The 21,709-nt window shown below is 34.3% G+C and overlaps 1 long non-coding RNA gene across 2 annotated transcripts in view; it reads left to right on the plus strand.

The window, feature by feature from the left end:
• Positions 1 to 7,651, plus strand: part of LOC129217203 (uncharacterized) — a 30,421-nt gene extending 22,770 nt beyond the window's left edge. For both annotated transcript variants that reach the window (XR_008580198.1, XR_008580197.1), the window contains exon 3: positions 7,090 to 7,651. This is a non-coding gene — a long non-coding RNA (uncharacterized LOC129217203). The remainder of the gene's footprint in view (positions 1 to 7,089) is intronic.
• The last annotated feature ends 14,058 nt before the right edge of the window (positions 7,652 to 21,709 follow it).

Here is a 21,709-nt window from a genome sequence, read left to right on the forward strand (position 1 = left end):
ATACATTTGAGGTTATGTGTCATTGTCAGTTTTCAGGGGAGACATTGTTATTATTATTATCATTATTACTATTATTGTGCTGGATTAAAAATGTCTCTAGCTTTTATGAAAAAAAATAAGCAATACATATATTGTTTTTATGACATGGTAAGAGATTCAAAAAGATGTTAAAAGCTTTTTTTGCTGTAATTTTGAAATATGTTTGAAAAGTATACTTGGATATACTTGATCGTTTCGAACCAAGAAGATTTGATCCTGGATCAAATGTTTTTTAATATGATTTTATTCTATTCTTTATGCTATTTATTCTACTTATTGTTTAACAGAAATACCCTTGCGTTACAAAATAGAGCCTCCAGTAAATCCCCTATTAATAGCGAAAACATTAAAAAAGCTGACTTGGGAGAAGTATTACGGTGTTACATTAAAAAAAATACCCATCCCAATTTTTAAATGAAACTATTAACCTTATCGGTAGCTTTTTTTTAAAATTTGTGTTGAAATTCGAAAATTAATGGGGCTTTTTCCCTTGCGAACCACCAATTTCAGCTAATTGTTAATGTAAATTTTGAAATGTTTTTAGCTTATGATATTAAGTCACTAATTTTCTTGCCACTTATAGCATATGGGTTAAATTTTTAATGTTCCTTTAATATTTATTTCTTAGTTTTCACTGAGTACTTGATCATGACTGATAAAAAAATATAATTTTCTTCAGCAATGCTATAGGGATTTCCTATTGCAGAGTTGAGTTTGCTTGTTAAATATTAGTTTTAATCAGTATTGTTTCTGTTCTGTTTCATTTTAAAATAGTCTTGAACAACATTGTGTTTTAATTAATAAATAATAAAACGATCACAATAATAAATGTTTAACTTGTATTTAAAATATTTATAAGAACACTTTTTCCCCTAGGATCCATGTTTTTCTTTAAAATATACTTCATTATAATAAATAAATTTTAAAAATGGCATAGAGTTTTGATGAGAAAAAAATTATTCTAAATATAAAACGAGATATCATTAAGTTCTTTTGATTCAAAAAAAGTTATAAGCTTCAGAAAAAAAAGGGAATCAACTAACCCCAGTCTCCCCTGTAGCTAAAGGAAATCCTCCCAGGGGTAGGTCATGCATGAGGGTCAGGTAGCCTGCGTTTTTGGGACTTCAATTTCCGTAAAAATGCCATGATTTTGCCAGAACCTCTATTTGTGCCCGAATGTTACTTTTATGACCCCCATCTCTTTCCTATTATTAAGCTCATATTTTAATAATGACTCCCTCCAAAGCATTTGCTAGATTTGCCGTTACTATCCATCTAAAAATTAAATTGCAGCTCTGAAATTAATTTTTAAACGTGTTAAATGGCTTAACGATTTCTTATAAAGTACTGTTGAATAAATAGCTTTGCACTTGAAAAATAAAATAAAAAATAACAACGTATAATAGCATAAAAATGTAAAAAGTGTCCTCAAGATGAAAAATTATGAAGTTAATCTGAATAGTACACTGCTCCAGACCCGTCATTTCAAATTTTCCTGAAGAGTCAAAGAGTACAAACTCAATGCAAATGCTATGGAAAAATATCGAAACCACAACCGCTTATACGTAAATACATTAATTTCTCAAAGCCAGGGGAGCAATCGACTCCCTTAAACCCCTAAATGACGAGCCTGCACCGATCAGAAATAGAGTACAGAAGGGATAATAATGAGTTAAGATAGACAAAAGAAACTCTATTTAATTGTCGTCGTCGAATGATCAAGTTATAAAGTTGCACTAAGACACGCAAGTTTGCTGAAGGCTATTGTTTTGTTCTCTAATTGACAAGGAAATTTTCAGGCTATTATGTAATAGGAGTGAAACGCAGGGGAGGGAAGAGATATACAAAAGAAATGATGAAGAATTCGATCGTCCTTATTTGTAGAGGTCCTCAGCCTTATACTCGTTTTTTCAAACTGTTGCAGCAATCATTAGCGGACACACCCGGAACTGTCTCGATAGCTGCAGGAATCTCAAAACCTTGAGGGTTAGTCTTACAATGATTTTGAGAAAAAGGTCTAGAGGCCAGGAATAGGTAGGGCTCCAGGCTAGGAAGATGACTTGTAATAATAACATTTTTCTTTCTCCAAATCTTAGCTCACTGCATTTTACAGCTTCATGTGAGTTGATGTTTGTGCAAAATGTTGAATTTAGTTCTCTTTAGCAATCAGAAAATTATGCATCTTCAAAATCAATAACTTCTCAAATTCCTAAAAAAAAATTATATGTTTCCTTTCCTTTTTTCCCCCACGTATGTGCATTAATAGTAATTAAATAAGGTTCATGTTTGATTTCAATAGTGACATGTATCAGGAGAATAAATAAATTTTGTCAATTATCTGTCTTTACGCAAGCTGCGGTTTCTTTAACTATTGTATGTATAGGTAGAAAATATGCACTCATATTTGTTAACATAAATTTTATTGAAACACATGATTTAAAATAGTTATTTCAAAGTATAGCATGCAAGTGTCGTTTCATCTGATATCAATTAGCATTACAATTACACAAGTTAATAAATATTACAATTTAGAGGTGACACCTCTATTTCCTAGCACAGACACTCTCGTTTCGTTGCATTCAACATCTCAAAAAGACGAATTTTACAATTTCGGTAGAATTGAGAAATGTGCATTTAATTGTATAGCAAAAAGTAAATGCAAGGGAGAAAATTGTGACACATGTATTAGGGTGGGACGAAAAAAGGAAATTTTCGAGAAGCAACTTCTAATAACAAAAAAAAAAAAAAAATGTGTATTGCCATCCTAAACACAGGAAAAATAATAAGAAAAAAAAAACAATATAAATGTCTTCAGATCGCGCATTTTGGGAAAAATGTAAAAAAAAAAGATCAATTTTCAAATATTTATATAAAAATCCAAAGGTTAAAAATTTTTGTTCCAATACCATTGAAATGCTTCCTTTTAATACTCTTTTCATATATCTTTGAAAATATTTGCTTTCCTGTACAGTATTTAGTTCGCGCGTAGGCCGCAAAGTTACGTGAAATTAACTGAAAATCGATGTAACTTTGCGGCTTATGCGCGAACTAAAACCTGTAAAGAAAAGTACATATTTTCAAAGGAGTATTAAAATTAAGCATTTAAGCGGTATTAGAACAAAAGCTTTGAACATTTGGATTTGTATAAAAATATTTTTTAATTGAGTATCTTTACGTTTTTTTCTTCAAATTTTACTGCCAATGCGCGATCTGAAGACATAAATATTTTTTTAAAATTGATTTTTCTAGGTTTAGGTTGGCAACGCACAACTTTTTTTGCTATTAGAAGTTGCTTCTCGAAAATTTTCTTTTTTCGGCCCACCGTACATGTATATCACGTTGCTGGGGCTGTTGGAAAAACATTTCATGAGAGTCTTTATACTAATTTTCTGTTACTCGTTATTAAAGTTGCAAATGTATTTTACTGGTTTTAGAGCGCAATTTAGAGTTGCCATTGTTACTGAGAATTTCGATTACCATAAAATCACACAGATTCTCACGATTGCACTAGGAGTTTAATTAATCCGAGCGTAACCAGACACTCAAGAATGTCCAATTCACCAGAGAGCCAAATAGATACCCAGGGGATCTTTAACGTGCCGTATAATGATGAAACATGGAATCTGATAATTTTCTGCTTTTTAATAATCCATCGACTGGGGCTATGCTTGAGCCAGCAACCTGACCCCTTCGATTGTTCATTTTTTATTTGTGAAAACTAGTTAATTATGTAGGGAGAGAGATGAACTTAGGAGAATGGATGCTGAGTTCCTTTAGGAAGAACAATCTAAGTGCCCCCCCTCCACACCACTACCACCATCACCACCAAAAAAAACAAGCAATTCCTGGTTGCGCCACTGATTTAAGAGGAAAATCTGCACGTAAATTATTCGGGGAATGGGGAAAGTCCACATCTTAGCTACCCTACTCTACTTGATAATTAGACCCTATTTGTGTGCGTAAAAATTTGAGGGCCAAAAAGATTTTTTTCTAATGGTCATATTGAAGAAAACAAGAGAGAAAAACACAGAACAGAAAATAGGTGAATAAAGACAAACAACACACCTACGTCTCTAACCACAGACACGCGATGCGTGAACTCGCGATTTTGTTACGTGGTTTTTCGTGTTCTTCCTGCTGTGGTGTTTAAGTTCACTGGCCCATCCTTAACGGAGATTCCAATGACCTTGACCTCCGCACCGTTGTGACCTAATTGCCGTTCGTGTTTTCAAGCGTGCCGAGAAAGTACACTGAAAACTGAACACATGAGAGTTCATAGATGATACCCACTTCGTTTTGTAGGAAGGAAAAAATCTCTGTGCCTTAAATGCTTCCGTTTGCTCATTCCCTGGAACTGCGCTGACCACAATCATGTGATGTAAAAAAAAAAACTGTTATAAAATAGTCAGAGGTGAATTCAGAAGATTCCTCAAAAGGGGGGGGGGGGGTGATCGGTTCAGGCTAAAAAATAGTCAACACTGATCGCTTGAAAATGTAAATAGGAACTGTTCAGGATTTGAAGACAGTTGGTCGGTCTTTGTGCAAACACAAAACTGATGAGAGGCTAAAATATGTGTTTCAAACAGAGGAGAATAAATTAAATTTTTATAGTAGAAATTTAGCTTTTACATGAGCTTCAATGAAGAGGTCCAGACACAGGGGCCAACCCCTTTCCTACACCACTCAAAATAGTCAGCGCCCGAGCCTGACTATTTTCAGTGATTCCGATAATAGAGCTCCCATCCAGGAAACTAAAGCGTTTCCTGTGAGAAGCAAAGAAATGTAAGATGTAAGAGAACTTTTTTTTTAGTTTTGCTTTCCTTGAAAAGTTCTTCTTAATCAGGCTGTGGAGCAGTGGTGTCCAATATTTTTTTTCTCCCGATGTCCGCACCCCGTATATATATATATATATATATATATATATATATATATATATATATATATATATATATATATATATAAATTGTTTTCGAATAAGCCTGGGAAATCACGGAAATAGAAAAAAAATTACAAATCAAGAATTGTTGTTATCTTGAAAACATGCTTATTTTATTAAAACGAAGTTTCTGTCTGTTTCAGAAAGCAATTTCGGTGTATTTGTGACAACCATTCTTATGACCGAATTAAGATCAAACTGATGAGCGTACTTCTCCCTTTTGCCATTTGTACTACAAAACAAAAACAAAAACAAACTAGTATGTTGTGGCCATCACGAAACTTTCTTCTATATTTTTCTTTTTCTTTTTTTTTTTTTCTGATCCCTCCCCATGCTTGACGAGGAAGCAATATTCCCAACAAAAACAAAATTACACATGCAAAAACTTGACCCAATGTCTGAATTATTGCAAAAGCAAAGCAAAGAGCGAAAATTGAAAGTTATTTTAAAAGCCTTGCTTGAATGAATTACAAATATTTTATTTGTTAACAAACATAAGATGGCAACAGTTAAAAATTTTAAATCATTGAGATAATATTTCCTATCATTTCCATACAATTAAAATCACGAGAAATACGCAGACGACAATCTATTACGATTTATCTTTCTTATTGTTGCATTAATAAAAATATTTTTATTCGCAAAAAAAAAAAAAAAAAAAAAAATCAACACCTCTTGGAGCGATCGGCGTCAAAATAGAACCAAAGCCTGTTTACATATGGATTCACATATATTCCAAATTTCAACCAGAACGTAGCATTACTTCTTGAGATAGGGCACTCAAAATGGAAAAAAAGAACGGGTGATTGCGCTACCCCCTTTTTAGCTGTTGACACTAAAATAAAATCAGTTCTTATACCCACTAAGGGCTACTTGCCGATAAATTTTTCTTTCATTCCGTTCGTTATTTCTTGAGATACAGCAGTCACAATTGACGACAAAAAACGTTCTATAGCTCAACCCCCGTTTGAGTTATTGACACCAAAATTGAATCAGCACCTGTTCCTGTTAATACCAACATATGGACCAAATTTTGTTTGATTCCGCCAGTAACTTCCTGAGGAATAGAAAGCACGCGTAACTCGAAAAACGTCCCATTGCTCCACCCCCCTTGGAGGAATTCGCGCCAAAAACTAATGGGCACAAGTTCACATACGGGCACATATGTGTACTAAATTTCGTTCGATTTCATGCGGTAGTTTTTGTTGTAGAGCGGCCACAAAAAACTGGTCACACACAGACGTGACACACATACATACACACATACATACACACACACATACACACACACACAGAGACAGACAGACATTTTCCAAAAATGGTCGAAATGGACTCAGCACACCTCAAAACGTTCGAATCCGTCAAAATTCGAAATTCGAAAATTTGCACGAATCCAATACTTTCTTCTATATATTAGATATAGAAGAAAGTAAAAAGAAGAAAATTTGAATTTTTGGCATCTTGAATTCAAGTTATGTTTTTCATAATCACGAGCGTGTGTGTGTATGTAGGCGCTATGCGTGTGTGCAGTGGTGTGTGTGTATGTAGGCGCTATGCGTGTGTGCAGTGGTGTGTATGTATGTAGGCGTGTGTGTGTGTATGCACGCGTGTGTGTGTAGGATATGGACGCAACCTAGAGACGGTACTCGCTGGAGGAGCAGCATCGGAAGTCGACGGTGGTGCTGCAGAGGAAGGCGGGGGGAAAATAAAATCAAAGGACGCCATCAACAGTCAAATGAAAACAATAAGCAATTCGTGATTGCTCCAAAAAAGAAAACATAGACTACAATACATTGATCGAAAGTAAACAAAGGTTTTCTAGAAAAGCTTACAGCTTTGCCACTTTTCGGTATTTTCTATTGAATAAAAAAAAGTTAAACAATAGGATTCCTATTCGTCGTCTGATTGTCCTTAATTTGTTCTTGTACAAGATGAATACGTGATTGAGGTTGCCAAATGACAATTCTTTGTTTACATCTAGTCTATCTTTTCCCCAGAATAAAATTTAGTCATTAATTTAATTTCTACTGCTTACCCCTCTTCTAGGTTCTTCAAATGCAATTTTCCTTTTCGCGTACTACCAAGAACTTATTTTATTCTATTTTCTCTTTCAGAAAGAAGGAAGCTTCCGCTCAGAACATGTGAAACTGGGATGATTTCAATTTTAGCTGAAACGAACTGCAATGTGTGGGAAATAATCGCTGGGAGTGAATGATGATTCTATGAGCTTTTAAAATTTTGTCCTTTTTGACGTGCTGTGATTTTAGGTTGAATCATTGTTTATTTTAGCTGTGTTTTGAAATTTATAATTTATATTCATGTACATTACCACATAGCAAGCAATAACGAAGTTCAAATGCGAACATTTTTAATGGTCGTTCTTTTTTACTTTGAAGGTTTTGATGTTAAGGGTAATTAGTTAAAATACGTAATGTTGCGCATCTAACAAATGTTACATTTAATATTATTATTGTATTATCAAGAGAATTTTAAATTGTTAAGTATTTTCACGCAGTTTTTTTTTTTTTTTTTTTTTTTTTTTTTTTTTTTGATTCATTGTTTTTAGTTGTGTCTATTGTTAAAATTTAGTTCAGTATAATTTCTCTTTTTCTCACTCATTTTGTGTTTTGAAGCATCATTAATGAACTTGTGCAATAAATTGTGATTATGACCATAGTTTTTTCTATTTTAAAACGTATATCGAATTTGTTTCATTTCTTCTGAATGTTTTTAACTACGTTTCATTCCATTGGATACGAAAATATTTACTTATTTTTTTTTCCTCCTAAATTTACATTAATGTTATTACGAGTCCAGGTGTCCTTGAAAAATGCATGACACAGTCCTTTTGGAAACAAAGCAAATTTATTTACAGTTTTTACGAGTAATTAGATAAAAATTGTTTAAATACTGGGTTCACCGATAATAATATCAGTCGATATACAGAGTGTTCCGTTTTAACCTGCAAGACCTTCACACACACAAAGAAACACATTTTTCTTTCATTCAAACTTCTTAAACAATAGACATTATTAAAAAAAAAAGACCATCATGCTTCATTTCTTAAATTTTTCAAAAAATTTATGCTCAATCGCCCCTCCCAACAGTGTCTTCTGGATCTGCCACTGCCTACGTTCTGGATGAAATTTGTAATAAATGTGAATCCATATGTAAACAGGCGTTGGTTCTATTTTGGTGCCGCAATCACTCCAAGGGGAGGAGGGGCTGATTTTTTCTTTTTTTTTTAATATTCTTGGTACTAGAAACACATTTTTCTTTCATTCAAACTCTTTAAACGATAGACATTATCTGGAAAAAAAAAACCATCATGCTTCATTTCTTAAACTTTTTAAAACATTTATTTTCATTAGTCACCTCACCCCCCCCCCCTATAATGCTCAATCGCCCCTCCCAACAGCGGCTTCTGGATCCGCCACTGGCTACGTTGTGGATGAAATTTGAAATAAATGTGAATTTACTATGTAAAAATTCAATTTAGAACGAGATTTTCTCGTAAACGACAAAATGTATTTCAAGCTCATTTTTTCATGCTTATCTGAAAGGACACCACCGAATTTTTTTTTTTTTTTTATAGGAATAAATATGTTCTTTATAATGGTATAAACTGAAAGATGATGCAAAGTGACAAACTTGAGCTACAGCGCATTGAAAATAGGCTATTTTTCATGTGAACGTATTTGATAGTCACTTTGGATGGTAATATCTTTTAGAACATCAATATTTACGCTCTGCAACTTCTGCCCACTTAAAACTATGTATATTGGCAAGAGAATTACCAAATACGAGCTTTTGAATTATTTTTTTTTCTTGACTTTATGACATTCTAAAATCCAGGAAAAAGTTTCTCCTCTGCGTTTTTGTATGAGTGCTACACAAAAGTTAATGAACTCAAACTCACAAAAACACTAGAACGTATTGAAAACCAAAAATACTTTAAGTTCCTAAAATTTCAGACTTCCAGTGTGATAAAATTTTCCACAACCTGACCTTAAACGTAGCAAATCGTTTCGACAGACAGAATTTCATGCTTTTTTTTTCTTTATTCGAAGGAACACCATCAACGAAAAAACTTATTTTGATAGGGAAAATGTGTTCTTTCTAATGGTATAAACGAAAAGAAGATGCGAGATGACAAAGTTGAGGTACAACGCTTTGAAAATAGGCTATTTTCCACTTGAACGGAATTGATAAACACTTTGGTTGAAAGTATCTTTTCGAAAATAGATATTTATGCTCTGCAACTGTAACTCATTAAAAACAAGTGTTTTTACAATATAAGCACGAAGTACGAACCTTTGAATTATTTTTGTTTAGATTTTATGACAACTTAAAATCCAGGAAAAAATTTCCCTACTGCGCTTTTTTCACTAGTTTACGCGCGTGCTATAAGAAATATAATGAGCTCAAATTCACAAAACTAAATGAGTGTATTTACAGTCAATTGTACTTTAAATCTAATAAAAATTCAAGCTTCCAGGGAGATAAATTTTTTTTGTAAACTGTGGCTAAAAATGGCATATTGCCAAAAAAAAAAAAACCTCAGCCGCCATTTTGGGTCATTTTTTGGGGAGATTCTGGATTCTCTGGATTTGGATCTCAGAAGCAGAAAATTTGCATAGGTTAGTTTCAAAGGCATCTCTACATCTCTGTAAAATTTCATCCAGTTCGGAGATGGTCGAGTGGGGACGATTTGAAACATTAGGTCATTCGACGTGGAATGACTCAAATGTGTTTCGTCACAAAATAAAACCTTTTCCCAGTCCTTCTCAGTCCATGTTTTATAACTCCGCTCTTATTCCAACCTTTTTTCCTTTATGAAAGGCGTGAGAAGCTGCTTTTGTACGGTCGACGTGCTTTCCGCCCACGTTTTAAAAGCCTATACTGTTTAAGTACTTTTGAAGGTGCAATGTCAACACCAGCTGCCACCAGGGACTTGGACAGATCAAAACTAGTTAGTCGAGGATTTATAACACTCATTCGATGTAAACTTTTGCTGTCACGAGCCGAAGTTGATCTTTTTCGCCGCATTTTCCAATACGGTTGGTTCCAGCATTTCCTGTTGTCTTAAACCGCTGCCATATCCTAACGACACTTGATTTACTCACTCCACATATTATGACTATTTCTTCTAACGGTTTAGAAGTGTGTTCTCTAAGTGCAATCACTTTGGCACGTGTTTTAGGGCTGATATCCATGACTCTAATTGCTCCCAATTAATTGCCACAATACTGTATCTAGTATTCGCTTATGCAACGTACACCCTCAACATACTCTAGTCCCTTTGCATATGCAATGACATAAAAGGTGTACGGTGGTTGCAACTCTATAGATTGCACTCTTAAAGGGGACTCCTTCAAGTGTGTCTGGCCTTCTGTCCGAAAATATTCAAATCGGGCTGGTTGAATTAAATATACACCCCCCCCCCCATTAACCGTTTTTAATTCAATATACTCAAATTCAATAAACCTGTTTTAATGCTGTTCATAGGAACCACATAAAAAATAGCACAAAAACAAGTCACCCAAAACTTCACTAGCAGCTATAAAAAATAGTTTTCTTAATACAATTAAAAAGTATTTTTAATACGCGGTGGATAAGGACCGCGTAAAAAAAGTCTCACGTTAAAAATAACTCAAAATATTACGACATAACTAGGACTAGATTCTTTAAACGAATTCAAGACAAGGCAGCAACTTTGAATCCCTGCGAACTTTTTATAATCTGATTTTCAAATATACATGCAAATTTTTTTTATAAATATATTTACATATGTTCTTATTTTACGGCACACAAAACATCCAATATGTAAGTATATACATTATCCTTCACAGTCTGTCAACAAGCGAACTCTCTTGTATTGAACTAGTTCAAAATCACCATTGTCATTTGAAGATATTACCTCGCCCTTGTTGTCGCACATTTTTTTTTTTAATTGTTCAAAAAAAAAAAAAAAAAAAAAGACGCACAAAAATAGGCTTTATATTATAATTGCTATTATTTTTAATTTATAATCACATGTTGCCTTTTTCTTGCAGAATATTACATTTATTTATGTTAACGAACTAATTTAGCATAGATTCTTGTTCTGGGCAAACTCAAGTAATTAAAAAAAAACAATAGTAATTTGGAAAAAAAAAAAAAAACTATTTCGGTTGATTATAAATGATCTGCAAAAGTGGCTAAATGCTGTCTATTAATCGGTGAATCCCTAGTTGTTGTTTTTTTTTTTTTTTTCTATTTGCAATTGTTGTTTCAAGTTGCGTTAGCTTGCTTTGCATAAACAACACTTCAAGTGTAGGGTAATGAAAGTAGCTTGCGTATCTATCAAACATTTCGTGCTCGTGCCATCCATCGATTCATCCTAAACGTGTACGAATATTAATTATGTATAGCTTTTCGAAGAATGCTGCAAGAGACGCTTGACAAATTAATGGATGCGTAAGCAGAGAAACAAAAGACTCATTCATGTCATGAAGTCAAGCTTTGTCGGAATCGAAAATATCAGATGCAGATGACGGCAAATGAAAAGGGATACTTCAATAATGATTATTTAAAAAAAAGAGAGAGAGAGGAAAAAAAGAAAAGAAAATGTCGCGTTCACTTCTTTTAAATCGGTGCGTACGTCAAATCCCACGGTCATTAAGAAAACGGCGTAGTGAAATGTAAATGCTGCCGATGGCGATGAGCATGCGTTATGCGCGGACAGTTTCGCATTTCGCTTCCATGAAACAGCAAAAAATCTTTTTATTGTTCGTGACTGATGTTGTGAAGAAGTTCCGCGTTACAGAGTCATGAGATAGGAATATCAAAAGTGTATAGCAGTGGTTCCCAAATAATTCTTATCATATGGACTACTTGCGGATTTTTTCTATTTTCGTGGGCCCAGGGCTCGAGATATCAGGAGGCCCTTGGGCGAGCATCTTTTTGGGGCCACCTATAGTCAAACTACACAATTTTAGCTTTTTGGGGATTCCTAGAAATCGGGGGCCTTCCCTAGGCCAACACTTAGTAAGCCTATTTAGTAATCTGACCCTACGTGGACTCCCTACTTATGTCAAGCTCCGAAATTACAATGGCAGTTAAATATTTACATTCAAGTATTTCAAAACAGAATGAATCATATGGTTAAGTTTCGCTCAAGAAACTATAAAAAAAAAGCAGAAAGTGTGGAAATTTCATGGGAGAAGTGAAAAATCAACCTGACCTGACATTATGGAAGTTTGTATTGAGAGTTTTGGAGAATGCCTTTTGTAATGAATTTTTCAACCCTCCAGAACTCACGCAGTGAGCAAAATCTCATACCCAAAGGCAAAGATGAGACAAAGACGAAGATGCACACTTGTTTAGTAATCAAGAATTTTATTTACAAACATTAATAATACTACCACTTTTTTAAAGAATTGAAAAAAAAAAGAACGAAATCCTAAACACTTTTTATTTTGCACATATTTTCAAAATGTTTTTGTTTTGTGACCACAAGAATCAACTTTACAAATCTGTGCATTTATTTGCTGATATATTTGATAGAGGATATTCTGCAATCAACTACGTTAGAATCAAGAAAGTTCTTTCATATATTTTGATGACTAAGGTCTAAAAATGTGGCTAATGCTCGTTTCACACACAGTTTTGTTAAGGATACACTTTCTAAAAAAAGTATTAATTATTACCTGTATTTTCAATAGAAACAACTCCTTAAGAATTTAAAACCATGCAATCATACACAATTACACGTTACAAGAAGGAGAAAAGGATTATTGAAAAAAAAAAAAGACATTTATAGTTTTGTTTTTGTTTGTTTTGTTTCACTTTAGTGTGCGTGTCCTAAAAGCAATCACTCTTTTAATAAATCGAACTGCAGGGTAATGAAACTTTTTATTAGGTTTGAAATATGGAAAAAGGCAATAAAAAAATTCTAGTCAAATAAACTCTAAGATTGTTATAATGTGAGATGTGCTTAAAAAGGAAAAAAGAAAGATGCAGTCAAACCTTGATATCTCGAACCTCCTTATCTCGAAACCCTTGATGTCTCGAAACAAAAATTTTCCCCAGCATTTTCTGTAAAAACCTCCATGTATTTTCCATAGTTATCTCGAAATTTATTTTTTGAAACCCTTGATATGTCGAAATTTTTGCACAGAAGCAAGTTTCGTCGTTTTGCTTTGGCAATTTTTGTAGTAAAACCAGCTTCAGAGACAGTTGCTTAACGTTTTTCATCCCTTTTTCTTGGAAGTTTTGTGAATAGGGGTTTGGGACAAGATGATAGGTGAGTGTTGGCATTAAGGGGGGGGCAGTGTTTTCCCCAGAGTTTAGAATCTTTGGGCATTTCTCTCGAACATGTTGTCCACTTTGAGGAAAGGGGTTCGATTTTTCGTCTGTCAGTTTTCAAGCGAAAACGTAAAATGCGTTCCTCATTTTCATCAATCAGCTTTTTTAACACCTACAAAATGGCTGCTGAGAACTTTTTGAATGTGAGGTTACTGGTTAAAGATAAAATTAAAATTTTAAAAATTTTAGGTGAAAAAACAATGTTGAAATTGTTGTTCATTTCAAAATCTCATCCTGTGCACTTTCGACAATTAGAAAATTTCAAATCTAGTGAAATATTGAAGACTACTTTATTGATCGTAATTCGAAGTGGTCTCATACTACATATATAAATGCATATAGCGTACGTGTGTGTAAATGTGAGAATTACTAGTGTAATTTTTTTAAAAACCTTTAAATCGAAAACTTAATATCTCGAAATTTTTCCCCGTCCCGAGAGATTTGAGATATCGAGGTTAAACTGTATGTGTACTACATTGCTACATTTTAGGTGTCCTTAAAATTATGATGCTGGACTTGTACGACTGGGCGTTGATCAGACCCTGTCCGTAGCACCTTGCTGCTGAAATAGCGCTTCTTGAAGAAAAAACATGAAGATATTTACTTTATGAAAAAGATTTTAAATGTAATAGCTTTTAACACGACTTGCAATGCATGAAGAATAATTGTAGGGGAAAAAAAAGCTTAAAAATGAGGATGATGTCCGTTAGAAGAGGTTTTATGTGTTTCAACGTTAGTGAAACTTTACAAAACTTAAACAGACTTTGTGAGATAGCTTCCGTCTTCCTACCTGCCAAACAAAAGTAAAAAATCATTCTTTCTCAGGTTAAAGAATCGGATGCTTGTATACCGTGAAAACTCAAACCACATGCTGTATAATTTGATTATTCCTTCCATTCATTCCTCTGTCATTTATATTTTTCATACTAGCAACAATGAGAATCCGTGCGTGCGAAACAGAAGTCTATGCTATGAAAGTTTTTGCTCTCATTCATTTTGAACAGTGCAAATTGTTTTGGGTTTCATCCAGGTCAAGACTTTCATTCAGTCTAAGAAATAGTTTTACGGTTTGAGATTGTGTGCATGTCCTCGTTCTAGTAACTCATAATTTCCGGTAATATAAGAGCAATGAACGCGTATGAAACTTTGTATTCAGGGTAATGAATGCAAAAATTATTGAGAGTAAATTTTGATAGGAACAAAACCAAACAGAATAAAATAAACTAATTTTAGAAAATTAAAAATGTACACTTTCACAATTATGAATTTGTGTGTGTGTGTGTGTGTGTTGGCGGAGGAATGGAGCTGACGCTCTTAAGATTAAGTACATTCAATATTTTTTTAGTAACTTTTACCAAACATCAATAAATGAATTAGAAATAAAAATGTAAATAATAAATATAGAAAGAAACGGATGTACAAATAGATTACATTAAAAATCAAGACGCTCCTTCCAGAACTAAACGAGCATACTTTCCCGTATACCAACATCGACTTTCCAGCATCTAGTCAATATTCTCTTAATTATCTAAAATTGCAAATTATGTCAAACATATCTTTTTTAACAGTTACAGTTGATTTCGAAAAACATAATATGCCACTCTTATCAGATGAAATAAATAGGGTTGATTGCGGTAAGGGGAACCCTTTCTGAAAACAGTTCGTTTTTGAAACCTTATACAAAAGTTTGAATGAAAAAAAAATAAACTTATTGTCTTCTTTTATCTTAGATATTATTAATAAACGAAAGTGCATCATTATTTTCTAAAATATTACTTTAAATATTCTTTACAATGGGGTCGTTTCCAAAATTTTAAAAGTATTTTTTTCTGAAAGAGCATGCTTAAAAACATAGAATCTGACCATTTTTACTTTCTTCTATATCTAATATATAGAAAAAAGTATTGGATTCGTGCAAATTTTCGAATTTCGAATTTTGACTGATTCGAACGTTTTGAGGTGTGCTGAATCCATTTCAACCCATTTTTGGAAAATATCTGTCTGTCTGTGTGTATGTGTGTGTGTGTCCGTGTGTGTGTCACGTCTGTGTGTGATAGGTTTCTTGTGGCCGCTCCACAACAATAACTACCGCATGAAATCGAACGAAATTTGGTACACATATGTGCCGCTATGTGAACTTGTGCCCATTGATTTTGACGCGAATTCCTCTAAGGGGGGTGGAGCAATGGGACGTTTTTTGAGTTATAAGTGCCTGCTATTTCCCAGAAAGTAACTGGCGGAATCAAACAAAATTTGGTCCATATGTTGCCCCTAACAGGTACAGGTGCTGATTCAATTTTGGTGTCAATAGCTCAAACGGGGGTTGAGCTGTAGAACATTTTTTGCAGTCAATTGTGACTGCTGTATCTTATGAAATAATGAACGGAATCAAACAAAAATTTATCGACAAGTAGCCCCTAGAGGGTATAATAGCTGATTTTATTTTGGTGTCAAAAGTTGAAAAGGGGGTGGCGCAATCGAATTTTCTTTTTTTTCATTGTGAGTGCCATATCTCAAGAAGTAATGCTACGTTCTGGATGAAATTTGAAATAAATATGAATCTATTTGTAAATAGGCGTTCTTTCAATTTTGGCGCCAATCGCTCCATGGGGGGCTGATTTTTTTTTTTTTTTTTTTTTTTTTTTTTTGTGTAAATAAAAATAGCTTTATAAATGCAACAATAAGAAAGATAAATTGTAATACTGTCGTCTGCTTATATCACGTGATTTTAATTTTTGGGAAATAATCGGAAATGTTATGGCAATGATTTAAAATTTTTAACTGTTGCCATCTTATGTTTGTTAACAAATAAAACATCTAATTAATTCAAGCAAGGCTTTTAAAATAACTTTCAAGTCGTTCTTTGCTTTGCTTTTGCGGGAATTCAAGAATTCGGACGGTCGTCAAATTTTTGCGTGCATATTTTTTTTTTTTTTTTTTTTTTTTTTTTTTGTTGTTGTTGCAGGGAATATTGCATTCTCTTCAAGCATAGGGAGGGATCAGAATTCACAAGAAATATATAAAAGAACGTTTCGTGATGGCCACAGTATACTAGTTTAAATAATTTCTTTAAGTTTAATATTTTTTAAAATAACTTAAATCGGTGTTCTTTCATTGTTTAACGCTTCTGCCGATGACATCACAAATGATGAAATGCCATTCAGTGTTGCCATTCACGGCCCAAAATATTTAATTCGCATCTTTACTCACGTGTATTGGCAACGATATGATTGATAGCAAGCGTAGAGCGCAATTGTAATTCGCTTCTTGATTATCATAACGCGGAAATGCGGTAGAAAGATGCGCCATAGTGCATCATTTGTGACGTCAGGGACTTTATCAAGCCTTTTCAGCAATTCAAAACCACTTAACACATCCAGATATCTGGCTAAGGACTTGGAAAATCAAAGTTAATGCCAACAAAAGTATAGCTACCTGCTTTTTTACAAGAACAACTGAGCTCCCTCCTATTAAACTACATCTTTATACCGACCCGATTGATTGGTCTCAGCGGGCGAAATATTTAGGCATAACTTTCGGCCGTAATTTAACCTGGCGACCTCACATTGAAGAGGTACGCAAGAAGTACCTCACTTCCAAAAAAACCACTAAATTGTCTCCTGCACAAAAAAAGCGTTTTATCAACGGATAATAAACTGCTCATTTATAAGTCCTGCCTAAGACCCATTATTACCTATGGAGCGCCCACATGGGTGACTTCTGCAATCTCTAACTTTAACAGAGTTGAGAACTTGCAGAGAGTGATGGTTCGAGCGGCGTGCGACCCTCCCTGGTACGTCCGTACGGACAAGCTGGTGGAAGAGGTTGGCATCCCGACGCTCCACAACTTTTGCAAAAAGCTCGCCAAAAGATTTCACTATAACATCCCCCGTGTTGGCAATCCACTACTTAACAACCTTCCAAATTACGATCCATTGGATCCGGCAAATTCTCGCAGGCCTCGCGCTCTGCTAGCTTAGTTTCAAATTCGAAACGGGGTGAGTGAATCCCTTATCGGGTTCATACCTCGTTTCGACTCTAGTTATTGTGCTACACTCTGGCTGGGAGCATGCTCCTATCTATTTTCATTTCACTATTTTCTTTTTAAATTTCTTATCAACTATTTTATCATTGTCTTAATTTTATTTTATTTTTATTCATTCAAATAGCCTAGAAATCCCCCACGGGGGAAAAAAGTATAAAACTTAAAAAATATGTAGGAAGCGAAAAAAAACTTAAACTTATTTAAATAAAGAAGAACTTCAGTTGAAATTTACTTTGAAGAGCCTTCGGCTAACCATTATGGTACTCCCGTTAGAGGAAGCCACATCTCTCGTACATCCACGCAACCATCTTCTGCGCCAAAATAAAGCCATGTCCCCAACCGGGGAACTTTCAACATACCACACCAGAGGATAAGGGGCAGGGCCCCAGGTGCCTCAAGCAACGAACTTATATTTCCGTGGCATTTGTGACGTTATAAAGACCACGCCTTGTTTGAAGAATCGGACATTTTAAAAAAATAATTAAGAAATAATTGTTGGGAAAATGAAAGTATCTTCTTAGTCCATGTTATTATTATTATTATTATTATTATGTTTATTCTATCAATTTCAGTGACAAAAAGTACTACTTTTGACTGTAGGAAATAACCCCATTGTATTTTTAAAACATCGGATGGGTTTACCCCATAATAATCGGTATGTGGGTCACCCCCCTTTTATTTGAATTGAAATCAAGCATATCTTAAAAAAAAGAAAAATAATGGGGTTTTACTTCATGATGTAAGAACATTTTTAGTATGAATATATATATATATTTTTTTTTTTGTAAACGCATCTATTTACGAGATATTTACTGTCTTTCAAATCTGTATGACGGAAAATTTTAAAACAAAAATCAAAACAATTACATCTGGGAAATGTATTGAAAGTCTACAGGTACATATTTTTCTTTTACATATTAAAGTGTGCTGAATAAACGTAATACAGTTGATTAAGGTCAATTGCGGTAGATTAGCCAAAACTATAAACTGAAAAATAAATAGGAAAAGCTAAAAGGATGGCTCTATCTAAAGTTGGCTAAGGATCAGCATAATGAGTTTCATCATCAGTTATAATTCCTACATCATCTGCAGCGGGTCAATAAAAACTAACTATTTCTATTCGTTCTTGCAAATTGAGCAGTGTCTTTTTTTTAAAAAATTTGTATCATCAACATCCAACATTAGACTTACATAATACTTCATAGTTTACTTGGATGTAAGTTTCATAAATAAAGATAATAGCTTTAGCAGCTTTTGCAGCTCAACTATCAATTCCTACTAGATCATCATATTTGTCTCGTATTTCACAAGTACAAATACAGTAAAACCCCTCCTAACGGACAACCCCTCAAGTGCGGACACCCCTCTTATACGGACATTTTTTAATTCCCCGATTCCAATGCAAATAGCATTATTAAACCCCTGTCTGCACACACCCCTCTGTTGTGGACGAAAAAATTTGTCCCGTTAGTGTCCGCATTAGGGGGTTTTACTGTAGCTCATATGGAGTTGCTTTTGATTTTAAAATCTTCACTATTATGGGGGGACCCACTTACCCCTTAGTGACGGGACCCCCTTACATCTTATAGCGAAAATTTAGAGGGTAAGTGGGACCTCTCCTCTTATAATAACACTTTTCTTGTTACATGTATAGTTTAACTTTAAGCTGTACAGGAAAAATTTATGATCATAAAAAATAATAACTAACCTGGAAACACTTCTTTGAAAAATGTTGCTTGAACTCGCAAAAAAAAAAAGAAAAAAAAAATTCAGATTTTATTTATTTATTTTTTTTTTTTTTTAATTTAATTTATTATTATTATTAATTTTTTTTTTTTTTGACTAATTGCTGTGACCAAGAAACACGAAACCATGGGCGGATTTAAGAGGGGGAGAGGAGGGCAATGCCCCCCCCCTAGTTTTGGGTGGACTTTATATAGTAACAACACATCTTCCAAAATCTTAAAACAAAAAATCATGTTTTTTCTTGATTAGTTCAGTAGGGAAGATGAAAAGAATAGCGAATGTCCTTTTCTTATGGGAGAAAAGAAACAAATGAACAAAAAATAAATAAATAAAGAATAAATAAAAAAATAAAAAACGAACATTAAATACAAATAGTAAAGCTATCACTGGGGTGCTGAAAATGTGCCTAAATTGACTCTTTTGGGCTGAAAACCATTCGGACAAGTAAATAAATGAAAATATAGGCTAAACGCAGGGGTGCCCACCTAGGGGAGGGAGGGGTCAATGTAGTAACAACACATCTTCCAAAATCTTAAAACAAAAAATCATGGTTTTTTTTCTCTTTTTTTTTTTTTTTTCATTTTTTTATTAGTTCAGTAGGGATTATGAAAAGAATAGTGAATGTAATTTTCTTATAAGAGAAAAGAAACAAACTAACAACAACAAAAAATAAGAACATTAAATACAAATAGTAAAGCTGTCACTGGGGTGCTGAAAATGTGCCTAAATTGACTCTTTTGGGCTGAAAACCATTCGGACAAGTAAATAAATGAAAATATAGGCTAAACGCAGGGGTGCCCACCTAGGGGAGGGAGGGGTCATGTCGCAAACTGCGCCATTGAAATTTTTTGGGGGGGGGGAGGGTTGTTTAGAGGGGCATTTTTCGCTTGGGGGTTCTTGATCTGGGTCTTCGCGATTTTTAGGGAGGGTGCGTCCTTGCTCTTGGAGGGGGGGGCACCTGTGCTAAACGAGTTATGCATTCAGCGCAATACTTAAATAGTACAGTAAAATTAGGTCAAAAAATGGCCAAACCCAAACATCCAAAAAAAAAAGTGAAACCTGTTGCAAATTACTTCTTACCCTTCCAGCAAGAAGGGGTAAAAAGTCCCAGCATTTTGCACGTCGGGTTTTGGGGGGAAGGGGGGGAGACGAAATAATCCTCTATTTAAATAAAAATAATTTCTATTACTTAAAAAATATTCTGAAACCTCGCAGAAACCACTCTATTATAGTAAAACAATAAACTCTCACATAAAAAAATTCTAATTAACAGGGGTGTACAGGCGGGGGGGGGGGGAATGGGGGGGGGTGTCCATGGAGCAGCCTTGCGTCATTGGAATTTTTAAGGCAGTTTTTTCAAGGGGTATTTCTTTCTTTATTGAGGACTTTTATTCTTGATGGGTACTCCGTCACACTTAAGGGGTGCGCCATCGCTTTGAGGGGGGGGGGACCCTGAATTTACATTCCAAAATCACAGTGAGTGCACATTTGCAGTGAAGTTCACGAAACAATTTCCCTGACTTAAACTTTTCCGAAGTACAAAATGCCTCACAATGATATGGTAATGTCAGAATGATAATTCTAAAAGATCTAAGCGAGCTCAGTAACCAAATTATTTGTGACTGGAGTTATTAAACTGTTTAGAGCGCTGGAAAAAAATTCCTGTGCAGCATAAAAAAGTCCAAATTGACCAAAGTTTCCCTACTTCTTCTTGATTAACTTATTTCAACTTTTCTACAATCTTTTGCCATCAGCTGGTTATGTGAATTATGCTAAATATGCGGACATATACTTGCAACTCTATCTGAAACTTTTGAGTACATTATGCGATAAAAAAAATTTGATCACATCAAACATCAGCTATCCATCGATCTAACGCAGTGGCAAATTCAGGTGGTCTAGAACCTGTAGTGATTCAACGATAGAACAAGTCTTGATGAGAGCAATGAGCAAATACATCAATAGAATGCTAAATATTTACACCTTTTTGTCTCCCAGTTTGGAAATCTCAATCCGTTTCTAAAGCCCCAGAAGTTTCTTCCCTCTCAATTTGGTATGGGTATTGCTCGCTGATGATAAGGTGAGTTGCGATAAGACCTTTAACGTTCGGGTAGTAACATCAAATCATATTGAAGGCAAACAATTTTGTGGCATTTCTTTGTAAAGGAGGTAAGCAGTTATGTCTTTAGCTTCTGTTACGAGAGTAGTTACTATCTGTAAAGATGTGTAAACCCAAACCATCTTTTACACCGAATGGTATGAACAGTAAAGATGGAATAACAAATTGCTAAAAACTTCTGGTACGAGTTATGCACTGATCCTCCATCAGTATTCGATGAATCTGGTTTCAGAAGGAAAGAAATCCTGTATCGTTAAAGTACTATTATCTGAAGCAAAAGGTTCATCCAAAATCACAGAACGAACAGCTGGTGTCATATATGAGGCAGTGAGAAGCAAAGGGATGTAAGTGGACATTCTCAAGTTTTGAATAAAACGCATTTAAAGATAAGATCCTAGGTAGACTTTCATTGATTTTTTTTCTAAATCATGCTGTATAGAAGCAACTACCAGGTCTACTAGGACCATTTCTTGCC

The sequence above is a fragment of the Uloborus diversus genome, chromosome 2 (genome assembly GCF_026930045.1).
Source record: "Uloborus diversus isolate 005 chromosome 2, Udiv.v.3.1, whole genome shotgun sequence".
Taxonomy (NCBI): Eukaryota; Metazoa; Arthropoda; class Arachnida; order Araneae; family Uloboridae; genus Uloborus; species Uloborus diversus.